We start from the raw sequence: 21,587 nt of genomic DNA, 5'->3' as shown, positions 1-21,587 counted from the left end.
GAATCATCTCGTCGTCCATACTACTATGCTAACGCCACCGCCACCAAGCTGCAATGATTTGCCGTGAATGAATACCGCCAAATCTGTCGATTCATCTTGTAGTGGTGCGTCAAATGCAACGTAGATTCCCATCCAATTAGATTTAATTTGGTATTGATGACGTGAAAAATAATATGGGTAACTCCATTGAAATGATTCAAAACTAAAGTATCGAGCCAATTTTTTTAAATGTAAGGAGTAGAAAGTACAGATATTTGTGTAAAAATGTAAGGAGTAGAAGTAAAAAGTCGCCATAAAAATAAGTAGTAAAGTAAAGTAAAAATATCAGAAAAATGTACTTGAGTACAGCAACGAAGTATTTGTACTTCGTTACTTCCCATCTCTGACAACATGTATTAGTAACACTTAGGCAGGCCCGGACTGGAAATCTGTGATCCCGGGCATCTGCCCAGTGGGCCGGTCCTAATTTCAGCGTGAGAGGGCTTGCCCTACTTAAACGCTTACTCTCCGGCCGAAGCACCTACCTGTGACAGTAAATAACTCAAGGAGCACAAGAAGTAATACAATGTTAGCTACCCAAATGATGCATGCAGTATATATACCCCATCCTTGTCATGCACATTGTGATGGTTGACATATGGTGTCATTTTCTATTTCTTCAAACTGTAAAATCCTATTTCTTCAAGTACTGTTCAAATAGTTTGCCATTTTGGAAGGAAGGACCAAGAAGAAATATACTTCCTAGGCCCAATGCTGTTAGTACAGTGAAATCTCAATGCCCCTAGCTAAACAGTTGCCCACAATGTGAAAGGGCACAGTCTGTCCCATGGAATTTGATTTTAAAAAACACAATATCTTCACGTTAACTCTGTGTGCCACATACAAATGTACATACCTTCATAGGTGTTGGGTTATAACAGAGAGCTTCAGTTGTTCACTACATATGTGTAACTATTTTTTTTTTTGTAGTTCTTTACTGTAAAGCTTTTGTCCCAATTTGACCAGCATTATTCTGTCCACGTGAGTCTGCAATGCTAAAGCCTGTCCTGTAAAGCACACCTATCCGATGCTCCTTTCCTCTCCATTTGACCCCTAGAAAGGTTAAGCCATAGGAGCCAGGAACAAGAGTTAGGCGCTACAGTTTGAGGAATTTCGATTGAGCCAGTGAGTGAAAGTAGAGATGGTAAGATGCTGCATTTAGATAATCAAATAATTGAAAGTGAAAAAGCTCAGGCAAGAGAAATATGCAGATTAGACAGTATGTCAGTCAGTACTATGATAATAATATTTAGTTAATCAATCAGTGCAGGCAAACATTTAACCAGCTGCTCTGCTCAAACAATGAAGCATGTTCCGAACAGACGTGTCAAAATCAGCAACAGCCCTCCTTTCTGTTCTACCTGGACAACAAGTACCATAATTTTCAATTATGATGGAGAAAAACATTTAAGAATAAAAATCATTTAACATTTTAAATAGCATCAGCTATCATTTAAACCTAACCTCAGTAGTTTTGGATTCTAATCTCACTGCTTTGCAGGAGGAACAAATAACATTTCTGATGTATGCAGCTTTTAGTCCAATCGGAGAATTTTTTTACATTATATGGAACTCAAAAAAATCAAATTAAACAACCACAAAGCCTCTTATGTATATTTTCTCACCACAGATCTAATGCTTTCACCTGTGCTCCATAGTTTTGTAGTAAAATTCATTTTCTGGATGGAAAGGCTGAGCAGGGGTCAGTGACTGTAATGAGGAGGCTTGACTTAACAATGTCTCTTTGCCTTTGCTTGATATATTATTACACACTTTCTACCTTTAAAATGTGTTTACTTATTTAAAGATTGAATCCCAGCCAAGGTCTGGCTTTAAATCTTCACCGTGGTTTACTCAGTGACCCTTCTACTGTATATTCAGTTCATACACTCCCATAAATAATTCAAAGCCCTGAGATTATTTGCTTATAAGCGAGACCATGTTACTATTTGTAACATCTGATCCTTATTTTATTTGTTAATCTTATTGCTATTCATTAGATTGATATATATATAGTTTTATTATATAGTTGTTTCTTAGTCATTAGACCATAATGTTAAAATTACAATTATTCCTAAAAGGCAATTGACCATTTTGATTTTGATGGTGTTTTTGCTAAGATTGTATTTATGTCTTTAAAGACTGTAATTTTTTTTTTATTGGAAGAGGTAAATATGTGTTCAATCTATGCATTTAAATAAGGAGCGTGGTTTTTTAATTAAATAATTGAATCTTAATTTTCAGGGCCATATCAACTGAATAACTTTAATGTTTACCATCCCATGATAACCAAAAAATCATAACATGTATAGCTTTATCAAAACAAATAATTTTCCACCAGGGGTGTTGGGTTAGGGGGGGTCAATAAGATAATATTTTTTCGTGGGGTCCAAAATACCTTGTGAAACTCCTGTTTCTTCTTTTCAGTATGTCTAAAATGAGAGATTTTTGCTTTATTTTTATCATCAACTGTTTCACTTCAATTGTTTCTGCATGTTGGTTAGAAAAGTTATTGCATCTACTGTAATACAATAGTAATAAAAATAGAGAAAATTATAAATGCCCGTTTAATTTTGACAATCTACAAAAAAAAGTTCCTATTGTTACTATTTTAGGAAAAGATCAGCCTTTGCCTCAGAATCAAAAGAAAATCTTTCAAATAGTTTTGTAAACATGTACCGGCATTCTTACACAATTTCAAAATATCTTCTTTAACCTTTTAGGTTGTAGTACACATCTCTAATCTTCTACCTGAGTCCTAATAAACCGGCTCCCTCTTTACCTGCTCGCGAGGGAGAAATGGCAAGTGTTGATAGTCTGACAAATTTAATTTGTCAAGTCATTACCCCAGGTACAGTATGTACGCTGGTGGTGTGTTACTCAATGAAATGATGTGCATCTATCCCCAATGAAGGCATGCAATGTTTTCTCTCCATTCATTGCATTCCTCTACCGTGTGCATAGAAAATTACTGTCAGTTGAGAAAACACATGAGAAACCTTTGTTCAAAATCTAGGATAAATGAGAGGTTGTGGTGAGAAGCAGTTGCAAGAATGCAGAACCCTTCAGCTGTTATAAAGGGAATTATTGTCTTCAGTTGGCTAGAAAGCATGTAAATGTGTGTAAGTGTATGAATAGGGTGGCAGAAAAAAAGTTAGGAAGAGCCATCAAAAAGCAGCAAACCAACCGAGATGATCACATTATGACTCAGAAATAATGTTGCTATGGGACACTTACCCTTTATCTAATCAGTTTCGCTCTGTTACGGTTACATTTAACCATAAAACAGGTGACACTGAAACATGTTTCTGTGAAAAGGAGTGAGGGGGGTTTTTAACATGTCAGTCCTGACACTGAAAGCACATCTGTGATTTATGACATATATCAGGGACATGTGTGCTTCAAAACATGCCATATCCTTTATTTTTATATAATAATTTTGAATGCAGACACCTAAAAGCTTTCCACATGTCCTAAATAGAAGCAGTATGATATGTTGTTTTTGTAGGGTTTTGCTTATGTGCATTTGACTTTCCTGTGCACGTTTATTTCTATGGACAGATGCATCTTCATGTTTCTACTTTTACAAGGTCAAAATGAGGGCCTTGAGTCTCTGGGGTTGTGGGGGTTGCAGGTTGGTGCTGTTTTTGTTGGTCTATATGTGACTTGCAGTCATAAGTCTGTGTCGACTTGTTTGAGGTCAAGCTGTGGAATCCAGACATGTGGGTGTGTGTGGTCAGCTGTGGTAAATGTGGATTTCCCCTCTATGGGTCTTGCCAACCTGAGGTGCTCAAAAGCCACTCTTAATGTTCTTGGAAACAGGCCACTGTAAGGGAAAGGGAGAAGAAAAGCCTCATACAGCTGAGGAACGGGTCAATGTTTCCTTTATTTTGCAAGCAACACTACATATGAGACACTGACACTCTATTACACTTAAAATAATTATGACATCTTTGTCTGTTTTGGTATTGACGTCTCATGTAATTAATTGTTTTCTGCCGCTGAAAAGTCTTTCTGTGGCTGCAGAGGTGTGTTGCATAACCAGTTGCTGTTTTTTTTTTTTTGTTTGTTTTTTTTTTGACTGGTTTCTTCTTTTATTATTATTCTTTATTTATTTTTTACAAAACTACCATTGTGAAAACTATCATGTAATCTAAACCAAAATGTAATTATGACCAATCTTTGATCAGAATAGAATGTCTTTCTACATTTTACCTTTCCATCTAAGAGTGTTAATGCTTTTCTCAATCAAAAGTGGTCTTGATAAGCAAAAAAAAAAAAAAAAAATGATTTTGTGCTTTTCTTTTTAATCAGGATGTCAGTGACACAGTTACCTGAAATGTTTGCTGCTGATCTTACTAAAACAAGACTTATTAAAAATATCAGACAAAGTGTACTTTATTTAAAGCCTGAGTCAGATATACAAATTTTAGCAGCTGTGGTAAAGGGACTTGATTTATATTGCTCCTTTCCAGTCATATTAACCACACCAAGTGCTTTATACTCATTTATTTAGGCACGCTAACACCCACAAATTCATACTGGTCAGTAGACAAGTTCTGGTTAAACATCTTGCCAATCATGATGTAGCAGGAGGAAGCTGGAATTAAACCCACAGCATTCAGATAACAACACAGCTACTGTATTCTGACCACTGAGCCACAGTTGTAGCATACAGGTGCTGGTCATAAAATTAGAATATCATGAAAAAGTTGATTGATTTTAGTAATTCCATTTAAAAAGTGAAACTTGTATATTATATTCATACATTACATACAAACTCATATATTTCAGATGTTTATTTTGTTTAATTTTGATGATTACAAATGACAACAAATGAAAATCTCAAATTCATCATATCAGAAAATTAGAATATTACTGAAGACCAATAAAAACAAAGGATTTATAGAAATGTTGGCCAACTGAAAAGTATGAACATGAAAAGTATGAGCATGTACAGCACTCAGTATTTAGTTGGGCCTCCTTTGGCCTGTATTACTGCAGCAATGCGGCGTGGCATGGAGTCGATCAGTCTGTGGCACTGCTCAGGTGTTATGATAGCCCAGGTTGCTCTAATAGTGGCTTTTAGCTCTTCTGAATTGTTGGGTCTGGTGTATTGCATCTTCTTCTTCACAATACCCCATAGATTTTCTATGGGGTTAAGGTCAGGAGAGTTTGCTGGCCAATTAAGAACAGGGATACCATGGTCCTTCAACCAGGTACTGGTAGCTTTGGCACTGTATGCAGGTGCCAAGTCCTGTTGGAAAATGAAATCTGCATCTCCAAAAAGTTGGTCAGCTGCAGGAAGCATGAAGTGCTCTAAAACTTCCTGGTATGTGGCTGCGTTGACCCTGGACCTCAGAAAACACAATGGACCAACACCAGCAGATGACATGGCACCCCAAACCATCACTGACTGTGGAAACTTTACACTGGACTTCAAGCAACGTGGATGAAGTGCCTCTCTTCTTTTCCTCCAGACTCTGGGACCTTGATTTCCAAAGGAAATGCAAAATTTACTTTCATCAGAGAACATGACTTTGGACCACTCACCAGCAGTCCAGTCCTGTTTCTCTTTAGCCCAGGCAAGACGCTTCTGACGCTGTCTGTGGTTCAAGAGTGGCTTGACACAAGGAATGCGACAGCAGAAACCCATGTCTTTCATACGTCTGTGTGTGGTGGTTCTTGAAGCACTCACTCCAGCTGCAGTCCACTCTTTGTGAATCTCCCCCACATTTTTGAATGAGTTTTGTTTCACAATCCTCTCCAGGGTGCGGTTATCTCTCTTGCTTGTACACTTTTTTCGACCACATCTTTTCCTTCCCTTCGCCTCTCTATTAATGTGCTTGGACACTGAGCTCTGTGAACAGCCAGCCTCTTTAGCGATGACCTTTTGTGTCTTGCCCTCCTTGTGCAAGGTGTCGATGGTCGTCTTTTGGACAACTGTCAAGTCAGCAGTCTTCCCCATGATTGTGTAGCCTATAGAACTAGACTGAAAGACCATTTAAAGGCTTTTGCAGGTGGTTTGAGTTAATTAGCTGATTAGAGTGTGGCACCAGGGGCCATCAATTTTGAACCTTTTCACAATATTCTAATTTTCTAATATGATGAATTTGAGATTTTCATTTGTTATTTGTAATCATCAAAATTAAACAAAATAAACATCTGAAATATATGAGTTTGTATGTAATGTATGAATATAATATACAAGTTTCACTTTTTAAATGGAATTACTGAAATCAATCAACTTTTTCATGATATTCTAATTTTATGACCAGCACCTGTATATATATATTTTCTTACAATACCAACATCATCCCACTTCCTTTAACTGAAAGAAGAAATGAATAGAAACGCAACACTTGTTCAGGATGTATTGTACCAAGGCACAGGGGTGCCTCTATCAGAAGCTGAGCGTAAAAATAGATTCACAGTCTTTTAAAAGATGTGAAATACTAGATTGTAATCCAGTCTGTAGTCTAAAACCATACTTTTTGTGTGATAATATTTTAGATATGTAATGTTTATGCTCCTTTATCATCCACTTATCCTAAACTGAGTGGAGTTAAGCGCTTCAAGACGTTAACATTTGCACTCCCACACCCAGCCAAATTCTTTTCCTCACTTAGAAGAGCCCCAAAGCATTTCTACAGTAGGTTACTTAGGTTGTAGGCCAAAGAAAAACAGGTGGAGCCCACACAGATGGGAACTTTAGGTAGGTCGCTCTCAATGTTTCATTGGTAAACTTGGGATTTGGAACATTAGGCAGATCATCCTGGACCTCCTCTGAAAACTTTAGATCAGTAAAATGAATCTGGGTCGTCCTTGACTCAGAAACATCAAGTAATGACTGTTATGTTGGTTGTTTCATCAAGCAGCGTAAGGTCAGGAGCACATGTAAATTACCCATACATTTTCTTTGTATCAATGCTTTTATTTAATTAAGACATTTCCATTGAAAGAGGAGAAAGACTCAAAAAGGTTGGCCTTTTTGTCATGTTTGCATTACTGTACTATGGTTAAAGATGAATTATTTGCAGTCTGCATGCAGCCTGTTACTTGTGCCAAAATTGTAATCAGAATCTTAATCTAGACATGAATCATGTGTTTGCCAAAACAGTTTTTAATAAATAGGAGGTAGGAGGCTTGGCCTGACAAAGTTGAGGATGACTGATCAGAATGGAGGCAGACTTTGAGCAGAGTAAAAGCAGGTAGAACAAACTGGTGAGTGATAGAAACAGTCCAGAAATGGACCAGAGTCAGATGGCAATGAGAATCTAGTAAGGGCATGCAAGGCATAGGACCATTGGAAGGCAGGTGGTGAAAACTAACACTGGAGTGATCCTCATATGGGCTAAAATATTCTGGGACCGGATTAAGTTTAATCTTGATGTCTTCAAGAGGGGCCTGCACAGTCGCATGTTCTCCCTGTGCATACGTGGGTTCTCTCCAGGTACTCTGGCTTCCCCCCACAGTCCAAAACATGACTGTTAGGTTATTTGGCTTCTCTACATTGTCCTTAGGTGTGAGTGTGTGTGTGTCGGTGTGATGGTGGTTGTGTGTCTCTGCGTTGCCCTGTGACAGGGTGTTACATGACCATAGACTGCTGAAGATATGCACCGTCCCCACTGAAACCCTGACATCAACCAAGCAGGGAACGGATGGATGGATGGATGGATGGATGGATGGATGGATGGATGGATGGATGGATGGATGGATGGATGGATGGATGGATGGATGGATGGATGGATGGATGGATGGATGTCTTCAGGAGATATGTGCACCAATATTAACTGACAAAAAAACAAGGCCTTAAGAATAGAAGATGAATTACAAGATGAAATCAAATTATTTGGTCCTATCTTATGTCTGATGATTAGTTCCATTTAAGAGGACTGAATACAACATCTTAAGACATTAGCACGGATTTACACTAGTAAACCAACAAATTTACATACTGACTCAGGTTAGTCATAACTATCCTTCTAAAACCACTCTCATTAATCTCATAAACGCATAAAATGATTGACCTTTTTTTTTTTTACAATAATCTAAAAAAGAAAAAACTGAAGTTTGTCTAAAAGAGTCAAGCTGTTTGATTAAGCAGGAAATGAGTTTGCAGTTGCTTGGTTTATCTTTCTCTCAGAGAGGAGTCACAAAGCCCACAGTTAAGTCCCTTTGTGGTTTTGAATAAGCATAAAAAATATCAAAACTAGCATTTCTAATTATGATAGTTATTGCTGTCTCCCGCACATAAAGACAATAAAAAGGATGATATTCTGACGTACCACCGGGCTGATTGCTGGCATTTCCACCCTTCTTTCAAGTCTGTCTGGCTGGCTTTCACAGCTTGCCCCGGACCTGCGGAACACGGAGGCCTAAATGTCACAGCGCCTTCTTCTCCATAGAGGTGAGACAGCGGGGGCACTGTAAGTGCTGGTGTACCCACTCAGAATCCAGCATCTAATGCTTTTAGAGGAGAGAATGGCTGGCGAAATTACATGAATTAAACGATGTAAAATATGAGACTTTGACAGTGACATGGAGCATAAAAGCATTTTACCTAAACATGATGACTCTGAAGGTCACTCCAGCCTTTCTTCTGATCGTTTTTTCCAACTTACAGTAAAGAGAATGAAAGTTCAGCTCTATTTTTTTGTCAATTTTGAGTAGCATAATACATTATAAAAATGTTTTTGTACTTATAAGAATATGCAATATTCTTTCATGGATTCAAATAAAGAATGCAGAGGCTCGTTTATTCACACATTTAAACTAAAAAATGTCTCTTTTCCTTTTGAAAAAAAATGACTATAAGACTATTTGAGATGTTTTTCCTGTACTAAGTCCATAGTGCATTTTTTTATCAGATAACTAAGGGAAATCAAGTTTTTTTTCTTTCTGTGGGAAAGAGAGTAAAAGAAAGTTAATGAGCAGGTTAGAATAAATAAAAAGCCATCCAGTCAGAAGAGACAGATGAAGCAGCAGAACAGAGCAGATGTTGGGCTAATAGTTCTCTGTTCTTATTACTTTTTCTTTCCTGTCATTATTGTTTGTGAAATTAATATCACAACAACCATAATAGACACCATCTGCAATGTTCTTCTGCATAATTCCCTAAATTTTGCTTCTTCAAAGCCAGAAGGATATGTCCACTGGACATATTGAAATGTCATCCACTAGTAATTATAACTGTGGCATAATGCATATACGTAGAGCTTAAAAGCACTAAAATACTTCATTAGCAGAAGAAACTACAAAGTTCTGATTTTAATTATCTTCAATCAATAATCTTTTACCAAGAATATTTCTTGCCATTACGAAACCATAACAACAGTTTACAGTTTGTGTGCAAGTGAACATTATACAGATACTCATAATGCTTGTAGAAAATATAAAACACCCTTGGAATAGAGACATAAAACACCTTCCAAAATGCTTCTACATGGTTATCTTTTAAAATGTATTTGTTTTTTGGTAAAATTGTTTATTTTCTACAAGACATGAAACACTATAAATATAGTATGTAGTATTTACATACAGTGCGGGTCAGTGGGGGTATTGATGTGTATAGTTGTGTTTAAAATATTTATTTATAGGATATTTTACATTGAGAAGTGGATTTCCCCAACCCTAATTCCCATAGATAAAGAGGTGATGCAAAGAGGTTTTCTATCAAGTTAGGCCATAAAAGTAGCCTAAAACACACAAGTATTCCCTTATGCCCATATTTGAATTATTTTCCTGACAAATGAAGCTTAAGTGAAAATTTAATCTGGAAGACTCTGTATCACCCTTACCTGGAACACCTGCTGTTGTGCCTCGCACAAGCAGCTTACACCACCACCAGTTTTCAGGCCTTGTGGGAAGAGTACTCTAATCCTCTTCCTAAGTTATTCATCCAAGCTCATGTCGACTTACACCATCATGTCTTCTGCTGGGGTCCAAGCTCCAAAGAACTTATTTTATTAATGTCAATAAAATCTTTCTAATCGCTGCATTTCTCTGTATGAGTCTCTGCAGGTTGAATTACCCGCATGAGCGTTGTCGGGTGGTAACATCCGCCACCTGGGCAGACTGCTGGGTACCATTTCGACACTACACAGAACAGAGGCATGGCTCGACCTTTTCATATAGATTATCCTTGTTGGGCTCCGATTTTCTTCTGATGTTGCATTCCTGTATGCAGTAGGAAATGCTACAAACTGAAAAATGACCTACATGAAGGAAAGATTCTGCAATATTGCATGTAACATGAATTAGGCTATACATCACAAAAAACGATGGAAAAGACAAACTAAAGAATTCCCTAATGTTTTAGGTGCTACAGTATGGACTTATCCTACATTAAAATATAACACCTAACTGGAGTACATGAAGGTAATTTTGTAAACAGAAAATCCCAACATAAGAATGTGTTATGGTTAGGCCTATTATAAACCACCACTTATTATATGCATTAAATAACAGATCTTATTGCTTCTGATTATCTGTGACACAGACTGCATCTTCAGTAACATGAAGGCAAAGAGGTCTGCCTCAGTCCATAAGTTCAGAACCTCTGGTTCCCTTCACAAACAGGCCTCCCTTTGTTTAAGTTAAGGATCAGATTTTCTGCTGACGTGAATTCTGGGGATGTTAGACCCCGTGCCCCAGACACATGAGTTATTTTTTAAAACCTAAAATAAGGAAGAGGGTCACCTTCTAAGTCATTAGAACAGGGGTCTTCAACGTTTTCCAGGCCAAGGACCCCCAATATGATGGTGAGATGGAGCGGGACCCCCTAGTTATATATATTGTATGAAATTGTGTTATATATACTACGTTATATATAAACTGGTCCTATAGTCACTCTATTACAGATGGAATAATGTAACTAAAGTAATTTCTCCCTGGGATTATTAGAGTAATTCTGATTCCTGGTTGATGGGACAGGTGTTGTGAATGAAACAGTGCCCAGCTTGAAAGAGCTCCTGTGTGTCACTGAATGTGTGCATTGATGAGTGAAAGACATCTTCTGCCTCCATTTATCAGTTTACTACAGTGTGTTGAATTCATGTTAATGTGCATTTAAAGACATTTCAATTAGTGGAAAAAATTGCAATGGGGAATATGAAAAAAAAAAAAAAAAGTCTAATCAACCCAAACTTTCGTGACCCCCATGCAGTACCTTGGTGGACCCCATAGGGGTTGCGGACCCCCTGTTGAAGACCTCCGCATTAGAACAAAATTTGTACATTATAGTCATGCAACATTTTATCAAGATACTGCCATTCTTCAAAATTACGTATATTTTATCTTGAACTGATGCAGGTGCTCTTTTGTCCGGACATATTGTTTCTGTATGAATATTGGCCTGCATGGTGGCACAGTTGGAAGCACTGTTGACTTGCAGGAAAAAGGTCTTGGGTTCAGTTCCCGTCCCAGGATCTTTCTGCATGGAGTTTGCATGTTCTCCCTCGTGCATGCATGGGTTTTCACAGTTAATTGGGTCTCTAAATTGTCCTTAGGTGGGACTGTGTGTGAATGGTTGTGTGTATTTGTGTTGCCCTGTGATGGATTGGCAGCCTGTCCAGGATGCACCCTGCCTTTTGCCCATAGACTGTTGGAGATACATATCAGCTCACCCTGATGAATTAAGTGGAAGAAGACGGATGAATAGATGGATATTTACAGGAGGTTTTAACAAAAAAAGAGGAATTTCTGGGAATCAGCCCTGAGTCCTCACTGTTAATTCAGTGACTTATATTATTACAACACAAAGGGACTGAATTCAAGGACAAAAAGGTTATATAAAGATATAAACGATAAGATGTGCACGTGTTACAATATTACATGTTGTAACAGAGGCGTGCACAGACATTTTGGGGGGCAGGTGCTCAGGAGGGGGGGGGGCACTTTTTAGCGGACGTGTAACACTTAATTATAAAAAAAAATAAACGCATGTCGAATGAAATTTGACTTTTATTTGTAACATTCTCTAAACGTGAGTTTTCAATGGAAAAAAGTCACATCACCAACAGAACAGACTAAAGCATACTTCTTTCATCTGGCTCATCTCCCTGTTTTCCCTCACCCTGCTGCTCTCCCTCATCCTGGTCTTTTTCTGTCTCTGTGTCTTCCCTGAACTCTTCCTCATCTCCTGTCCTGTTATATGTTGATGGTATAGAGCTTCCCTGCTGTGACTGGCTACAATATATTAATAATAACCATCATGACAATAATAATAATAATGATAATAATAATAATAATAATAGCTTTAACAAATATGCCACATTAGTTTAAATAATGGGCTATTAGGGCAACATGACTGGAAGTCTTGTCACGTGGATATGACTTATGGTAGCCTACAAAATAATAGCTATTTTAATACCTGCTGCACAAACCACTTAAAAATAAAATGTGAACAGCTTTTAAGATTTTTCAATATGATTAACCCTCCTTTCTTGGCATTGTGCTGCAATTACTAAATCAATATACAATTAAGACAATAAAGAGACCAAAATTTGTTAATTTATGTTGCCTAACAAAACCTATACAACAGAAAACGTTTGTCTTAACACATAGATTTGTACAGAAGAGGATTAGGGCCACTGAAAAAAAAAAAAAAAGTTAACTGATTTTTAAATTTTATTTCAGTTTAACATGGGAAAAAAGTCAGAATTCTGACTTTTTTATTGTCAGAATTCTGAGATTAAAGTCAGAATACTGAGCAAAAAGTCAGAATTCTCAGCAAAAAGTCAGAATTATGAGAATAAAAGTTAGAATTATGAGATTAAAGTCAGCATTCTGACTTTTTTCCCATACTAAACTGAAATACAATTTAAAAATCAGTTAACTTTTTTTTTTTTTCAGTGGCCCTAATCCTCTTCTGTAGATTTGCAATTGCAAACTCTACCAAAATTATTTGTAGCCTATGTGGTCGTCCTCACGTTATCTGTCATTGACCTGCAATAAAATAGACTAATGTATACACTTAAGATAAAAAATATGGATACAAAATATAAAAAGTAAAATAGCATCTTACAAGGAGACAACTAGTTTATCTGGTGACCAGTCTGCAAAATGCGTGTTTGGTGCTGCTGAATGAGACATTTTAATGCACAACAAAATGATTCTGCTTGATCTGTATATTACCTGGCTAATGGGGCACGGGAGAAGCAGCCTGTCAGCGACCGTTCCTGCTATCTGAAAACTGCTATGATGCTGCGCATCTGGCATGCCCTGCGGGCGACCGAGCGAGTTCACGTGACAAAGGAAGAGAGAGAGGCTGGTCGGGTGTGCGCAAGTAGGTCGGTCATTTCGGGGCATTGTTTCAATCGTTTTTAATGGCTTAGGTTTTCAAAAGATCATTTCAAAACCGACCTCAGTAAAATCTTAATAATATTAATAATAATAATAAAAAAAAACGAGTTTCAAAAGGGCATTTTCTTTGATAGAGGGCAAACTTCCTAGTGCTTTAGCACCACCTAGTGTCTATGTGTGCACGCCCCTGTGTTGTAACAATATTTGCTAATTTTAGAAAATTACAAGTAACTAGAACATTTCTAAAGAAATTTTGAGGGGGGCCACCTACTGCCCGTCTGGGTAACTGGGCCAGTACGGCCCTGGCAAGTGACGTTGGGGCTCCCCAGACCAACTGCTTACGCCTTTGAGGGCTGCTGAGGGAAGGAAAGAGGGCTAGGTCATGGGCAAAGAGAGCTGTGTGCCACTTGTGCTGAAATCTGGGAAATAGACGTGCACAGCATATGATGCACAAGGGTAATATGGTTTGTCCATATTGAACCACAGTGGGTAAAGCGCAGTTGGCGGGCGCTGCCCGCCTGCTAGGAGCCCTTGCAGCGATGAAAAAAATTACCAATGGCGGGCTCCGCCCGCCTGCTAAGAGCCATTGCAGTGATGAAATCACCATTGGCGGGCTTCGCCCGCCTGCTAAGAGCCATTGCAGTGATGAAATCACCAATGGCGGGCTCCGCCCGCATGCTCAGAGCCATTGCAGTGATGAAATTACAAATGGCTATGAGCAATATGCCAGAATGTATGAGTGTGTATAAGGAAGAGGCTTTTATTCTGTAGAGTCCCTGTAGTGTTATTTTTGAAAGTCTATCATGGATGTGCATCAAAAGATGGGTCATGCCCAGCAGTGATATAGAATCCATTTCCAAATGTTAAATCACTGGTTTTCCATGTTATTAGGTGAATAGCTGCTGTATTACAGAGTAAATGGGAGACTTTTATTGTGAAATTTGCTCTGGGGTGTGTTTTGAAAAGGTCACTAGAGTCTAATAAAAACAACCTGGAAGAGTTTGGGTCATAATGTTGAGCCATTTGCATCAATTATTGCATTAGTATAATCTAGAGGCTTTTATTTTGTAGGGTCCCTGGAGTCTTATTTTGAAAGTCCAACAGAGTTGTGTTTAGAGAAAATGTTCAGACCCAGCAATGATAGTTGATGAGTTTCCAATCGTTAAATCACTCTTTTTTCCATGTTATTAGGGCAGTAGATGAAGATGAAATGGGAGGCTTTTATTTTGAAATTTGCCTTAGGGTGTGTTTTAAACAGTCTCCTAGAGTCTATTCTCTAAAATGGGGTTGAGTTTGGGTCATAATGTTGAGCCATATAGGGCAATAAATATATGTAAAAAATATAGAGGCTTTTATTTTGTAGGGTCCCTGGAGTCTTATTTTGAAAGTCTATCAGTGTTGAGTGGCAAGGGAAGTGTCATGGACAGCAGTCATATAGTATCCATTTCCCAATGTTAAATCAGTGCTTTCACCCTCCATTAGATTAATATGTGCTGTTTAAAACAGCAGAGGTAAAATCTCTTTGAAGCACGGTTACCTTGACAACGCTTAACGAGCCTGTCAGTGACAGAGAGAAAAGCGCAGCACTATCGTTCCTTAGCTCTCAGGCTTTTTTGAATGGGAGCAACAGCTCCGAACAAACGACTGCTTAGCAAAAATAATGAGTTATTCAAAAAATTTCTTCACCGTGACCGTCAGCCATCCTTCGACTCCAACTATGCCAACTTTTGTGTATGTGTGTCATTCAGAAAAATATTTATGAGGAGTTTAAAACACATAATGTCATACGTTTTTCTCCCCACTGCTGCTCCAAAACCAATGGAAAAATGCTCTGATTCTCATCGACTTTAGGTCGGTCTGGAGGGTTTTTAAGGAAAAGTATTAATCCTACCGTAATTCTGAAGACACTGTGTGAGTCCAGAGGTTTCAGCCTACAAACTGACCAAAAATGGTGACTGTAGCTCCAAATATGTGGCCGTGAGGGCGAGTTAAAATGCTTTATCTTAAAAAAACGGCCGCCTCACACTAAGATGTCAGCAGCTGCACACTAGCAGGCTGCTGCAGAAGCTAACTGTCAGCTAGCTTCCAGGTGCTTACCCTCCAAACAAACGACTGCTGAGCAAAAACCGTAAAAGGTATTTGAAAAATTCTTTCAGTGAAAGAAACATCTATCCTTTGTCTCAGACTGGGGTAACCTTCATGTCTGTAGGTCTTTCACAAACCAAAACAAAGCACAAACAAAATGGTGGGTCCCACCTGCTCCTCCCATTGGTTTAACTGCAGCAGCTCCTCTCACTCACCTTTAAGCTGCTAAAGCACCTCTCCGAACAAACGACTGCTGAGTAAAAACCGTAAAAGGTATCTGAAAAATTATTTTTATCTAAGCGACAGCTATATCTTGTCTTCAATTGGAGTAACTTTCATGGCTGTAGGTCATCTACAACCTGAATGGGAAGAGAAAGAAAAAGAAAAAACGTTTCATCACACCAGAGCTTCTAATTGAGCTAGCTGCAGCAGGTCAGTCTCACCTAGCTTTCTGGTGCTTAAAATGTCCTCCGAACAAACGACTGCTGAGCAAAAACCGTATGAGTTATTCAAAAACATTTTTCACCGTGAGCGTCAGCCATCCTTCGACTCCAACTATGCCAACTTTGGTGTATGTGTGTCTTTCAGAACAATATTTATGACGAGTTGAAAACACATAATGTCATTCGTTTTTCTCCCCACTGCTGCTCCAAAACCAATGGAAAAATGCTCTGATTCTCATCGACTTTAGGTCGGTCTGGAGGGTTTTTAAGGAAAAGTATTAATCCTACCGTAATTCTGAAGACATTGTGTGGGTCCAGAGATTTCAGTCTACAAACTGACCAAAAATGGTCACTCTAGCTATAAATATGTGGCCGTAAGGGAGATTTTAAAATGTTTTTTGGTCTTAAAAAAACGGCTGCCTCACACTCTAGCTTTTCAGTTGCTCCACTCTAGAAGGCTGGATTTTGCCAAAACTTTGTGGCGTTTGAGGTCTGATTATACAAAAACCGTAGCAGTTATCAACATGCCGTCTTCAGTTTTATGCAGACGAAGGATTTATCTACAAACTGAGCTTTAAACTGTTTTTCTACATGAATGTATGCCGACACAGTGAAGCGCTGTTTTTTATGCTTTTTTTTACCTCTCCCCATTAATTTCCTATGGGATTTTTTTGCGACGTTTTCGCTAATAATTCGCAAACCTTCGGACTAATGAGAAAGTTTTATTCGAAGCAACATACCATTTGGTCCCGCGGTGTGCACGCTATGGCGCCCGATCGCCTAAGTGGGGACTAGTTAGGGTGCGATAGTTGGTGGCTCAGGTCTAAGAGGGTGGCGAGGAGAACTATAAGCTATTTTAAGCAGAAACTAGAGAAAATTTCTAAAAGAAATTTTGAGGGGGGCACTGACTGCGTTGGGTAACTGGGCCAATACGGCCTGGCAAGTGTAGCGTCGGGGCTCACCAGACAACAATGCTTTATGCTTTGTGGGTCTGCCTGAGGGAACGGAAAGAGGCGATAGGTCATTGGGCAAGAGAAGCTGTGCGTGCAGTGTGTCTTAAATCTGTGGACAATAGAAAGTGCACTGCACTATGATGCTAACAAGGGTAATTATGGGTTGTCATATACGAAAGCACGTGAGGTAAAGCACGTTGGCGGGCTGCGCCTGCTAGGAGCCCTTGTGCGATGAAAAAAAATCTTCCAATGGGGGGAGCGCTTCTATGGATTGCAGTGATGGAAATCAAAATGGCAGGGCACTCGCTCGCTGTAAGAAGCCATTGCAGTGATGAACAACACCATGGCGGAGGCTCCGCCGCAATCCTCCGAGCATTGCAGTGATGCAATTACAAATGGTTCTGAGCAATATGCCAGAAATGTCGGAGTGTGTATAAGGAAGAGGTTTTATTCTGTAGAGTTCCTGTAGTGTTATTTTGAACAGTTATCAATGGATGTGCCAGTCAAAAGTTGGGTCATGCCGTCGTGATATGAATCAAATTTCAAAATGTTAAAACACAGGTTTTCCATGTTATTAGGTGAATAGTGCAGTATAACACGAGTAATGATGGGAGCTTTTATGTGAAATTTGCTCTGGAGGTGTTGTTTTGAAAAGGTCCTAGAGTTAATAAAAAACCTGGAAAGAGTTTGGGTCATAATGTTAGCCAGTAGATCAATTTATCTGCCTTGTCTAATCTAGAGGCTTTTATATTGTGAGGGTCCTTGGAGTTTTTTTTGAAAGTCCACAGATGTTGCTGTTTAGAGAAATGTTCAGACCCAGCAATGTCGTTGATGACCTTTCAAGTCGTTAATCCACCCTCCTTTTTTCCTTTGTTATAGTGTAGGCAGTAGATGAAGCGGAAATGGAGGTTAAATTTGAAATTTGCTCATAGGGTGTGTTTTAAACAGTTCTAGAGTTTTCTCTAAAATGGGGTTGCAGTTTGGGTCTAATGTTGGCTCCTTATAGGGCCAAAATTATATGCTAGAAAAAAATATAGAGGCTTTATATTTTGTAGGGTCCCTGGCGTTTTATTTTGAAAGTCTATCAGTGTGCATTGGCAAGGGAAGTGTCATGGACAGAGTCATATCATGTAATCATTTCCCAATGTTAAATCAGTGCTTTCACCCTCATTGATTCAATAAACGTCGTAGGAGCTGTTATATACAAACAGCAGAGGGTAAATTACTTGCGAAGCACGGTTACACTCTGCACAACGCTTAACGAAGCTGTCAGTGAAAGAGAGAAAAAGAGCAGCACTATCGTTCCTTCGCTCTCAGAGGCTTTTTTGAATGGGAGGACAGGCTAGGAACAAACGACATGCTTAGCAAAAATCCGTATGGTTATTCAACAATATTTCTTCACTATGAGCCTCAGCAAACATTCGCTCCCAACACTATGCACTTTGGTGTATGTGCGTCTTTCAGAACAATATTTATGTCGAGTGAAAACACTAGTGGATTTCGTTTTTTTTCTACTTTTTACTCCAAAACACTATGAATCACGGCTCTGATTTTCATCTACTTTAGGTCGGTTGGAGTTTTTTCTTTTAAGGAACAGTATTACAAATCCTACCGTAATTCCGAAGGAAAATGGTGAGTCCAGAGGTTTCAGCTACAAACTGACCAAAAATGGAGACTGTCGCCTCCAATATGTGTCGTGAGGCAAGACAATGTTTATCCATAAAAACAAATGGAGCAGCCTCTCCGAAGAGTTCAGCAGCGGCACTGTAGCAGGTGATGCGAGAGCGCCAGACGAGGAGAAGATAGAGCTGCAGAACAAGAAGCAAGAGACAAAGACAAGTCAGCTCAGAGAGCCGAGAGAGACGAACAGAAGAAAGAAGAACCAAGAGACAGAAAGAAGCAGAATGACAGACGCAGAGAGAAGAAGACAGCTAGTCAGAAGGCAGAAGAGTTCGTAAGAATGACTGACAAAGCATCAGACGTCAAGATCAGAACTCTAGAAGAAGAGAACGAACAGTACACAAGAAGACGAATGGAAGACAGAGCAACAGAACGAGAAGTCAGAATAAGAGCAGAACAAGAAGAAGAGAGAACAGGAGAAGATAGACCAGAAGAAAGAGAGAAAAAGAACAGTAGATTCCAGACGAAGACAGCACGAAGACAGAAGAACGCAGAGCAGAAGAAGAGAAGAAGAACAGCAAGAAGAGAAAGAAAGAAGATCAAGTCCAAACATACAAGATGAGACAGAATGAGAAGAAGAGAAGACTCAGAAGGCAAGAAGAACGAAGAAGAAGAAAGACAGAAAGAAGCCCCAGAAAGAGAAAGATCAGAAGAAAACGTCAGATGAAGATTCAGAGACAGAAGACAAAGAAAGAGCAGAAGACTACGAAGACTAGAAAGAAGAAGCTCAAGAGAAGAAGAACAGTAGTAGAAGACAAAGATAGTCCAGAAGACACAAGAAGACAGAGTCCAGAAAGACAGAAGAATAGCAAAGGAAGAAGACTACGAAGGAAGAGTAGAAGAACCCAGAAACAGAAAGAAACGAACAAGACACCACGTCAGACCAGAGTAGACAGAGAAGGTATCTAAAACGTCAGTAGCTCCAGGTGACATCACCTTCTGAACAATAACGATGATGCTCCAAACCTGAAACAATGAATTCGACAAATTCTTTTACGGTGAAAGAAACATCTCATTGTCACCTACATGGGGACAATTACCATAAAGTAGTTGTCATATCACACCACACACCGAGCCACCAAAAAACTGGTGCTTATCCCACCTGTCTCCCTTGTTTATAACTGCCCGTCCACATCCCATTCCAACATACCTCATATACATCACCCCACCCTCCCCCCTCATATCTACCCCCCCCACCCATACCATCCCCCAACAAAAACAACCTCCTCCTACACAAATAAACCAATTCTACCAAACAATATTAACTTTACAACCCCACATCCATTTCCTCTACCCTCCACCTCCCCCCTTTACCACCTACCCAACTAACCACCCATCTCCACTCATCCTCTCACCCCATACCACTCCAAACCTATAAACTCTCCCATTCCCCCCACCTCCACCCATCTCCCCCCCCCCCCCCCCCTAAATCTAAACAACCCCCCAAAAACCATATATCCACTCCAAATCCACCCATCCCCCAAATTATACATATATACAAACTCCCCCCACAAACATCTCTACACCCCCCACCTACAACCCTAAAAACCCCCAATATCACCCCCATCCCCCTTAATCAAAACTCCATCTTATTAAATTCTTTAAAAACTTCCTACAACAAACTACAAACACCCTCCAATATATTTACACTCAAACCCCTACACCCCATCCCCCTTATCAACTACCACCCACATATTCCTATATTCCCTCTAAAACCCCATAACACATTACACCCCCCTAATATACCCACCATAAACCCCTAAAACCAACTTCCTTTATTCAAAATCCACCCCCAAATATTCCCCTATCTTAATCCACACCCCCCCCCCCCCCCTACTCATCACACCCACTACCAAACCCTCAAACTCACTTCTTCAAACAACCCTCTCCCCAAAACCCATAAAAACCCACTTCCAAAATTCCCCCCAATCCACCTATCAAAAACAAAAAAAAACCAACCCCCCCAACCCCCAAAAAATTTCAAAAAATATCCAAAAATCCCCACCCACCACTCCCCCCCCCCCAAAATTCCACCATCTCCTAAAACACCCCTCCCTTCATCCCCCAATTACTCTATATACCCCAAATTCCCCCCTCATCCCCCCCCCCTATCTTTCACTAACCTCTCCCCCCCTCTAAAATTTGTTCTCTTTCCCCACACCACCACTCCCCAAAACCTCCAAAATCTTTTCCCCCAATCCTATTTTACCATGTTTCCCCCCTAATTTCCCTATCCCAATTTACCTCCCATAACTCAATCTTATCAATCTTTCCATCCCTCTTTTCCTTAACATTTCCCCCTCTTCTCATATATCCAATATCATCCCACATTTCCCATCCAATCCCTTACATCATCCCCTTACCACATTAAATACACCATCCTTATTTACCCTTCTAATAATAAATTAATACTTCACAACTAATCAACCCCCCCCCCCCCCATTATACTTCCATCACTCTACAATCCCCTATCAATCCCACCAATTCATTTAATCTAACCACCTACAATCCCCCATCATCCCACCCCCATTATTTCCACCCCCCCCTCATACTCTCCAAACTATCTCCAACCCCCCCTCATATACCTCATCCACATACCATACATCAAAATACACCTTCTCTAAAACAAAAACTCACATACTACTCACAAAAACAAAACCACCCAAATAACACCCACCAAACCAACACACACCAACCCCCCCCACCCCCCCCCCCCAACAACCCACAAAACAACCCCCAAACCCAACACCCCACCACAAACCCCACTCCCCAACACCACCCCCCCCCCCCCCCCCCCCCCCCCCCCCCCCAACACACACCCCCCCACAAAAATTTTCTATAAAATCCCTTACCACTCTAACCACCCACCCCCATTCCTCTAAATTTAACCATATCTCCAAATCCCACAACAATCAACTACACCAACTCTTAAAACAAAATACTTTTACCCATTTAAAAAAATCCCTACCCCCCCCCCTCTACTATAACTCTCCCCCATAACTTATCCCCCCCCCTCCCCATCACTAATCATCCAACCCCTAACCACCCAAAAACAACCAAAACCAACTTTCCCCTACTCATC

Source organism: Cyprinodon tularosa, unplaced genomic scaffold (genome assembly GCF_016077235.1).
Source record: "Cyprinodon tularosa strain WSP-4 unplaced genomic scaffold, ASM1607723v1 ctg723, whole genome shotgun sequence".
NCBI classification, from domain to species: Eukaryota; Metazoa; Chordata; class Actinopteri; order Cyprinodontiformes; family Cyprinodontidae; genus Cyprinodon; species Cyprinodon tularosa.
The sequence above is the reverse complement of the archived record's forward strand: the minus strand, read 5'-3'. Positions refer to the sequence as shown.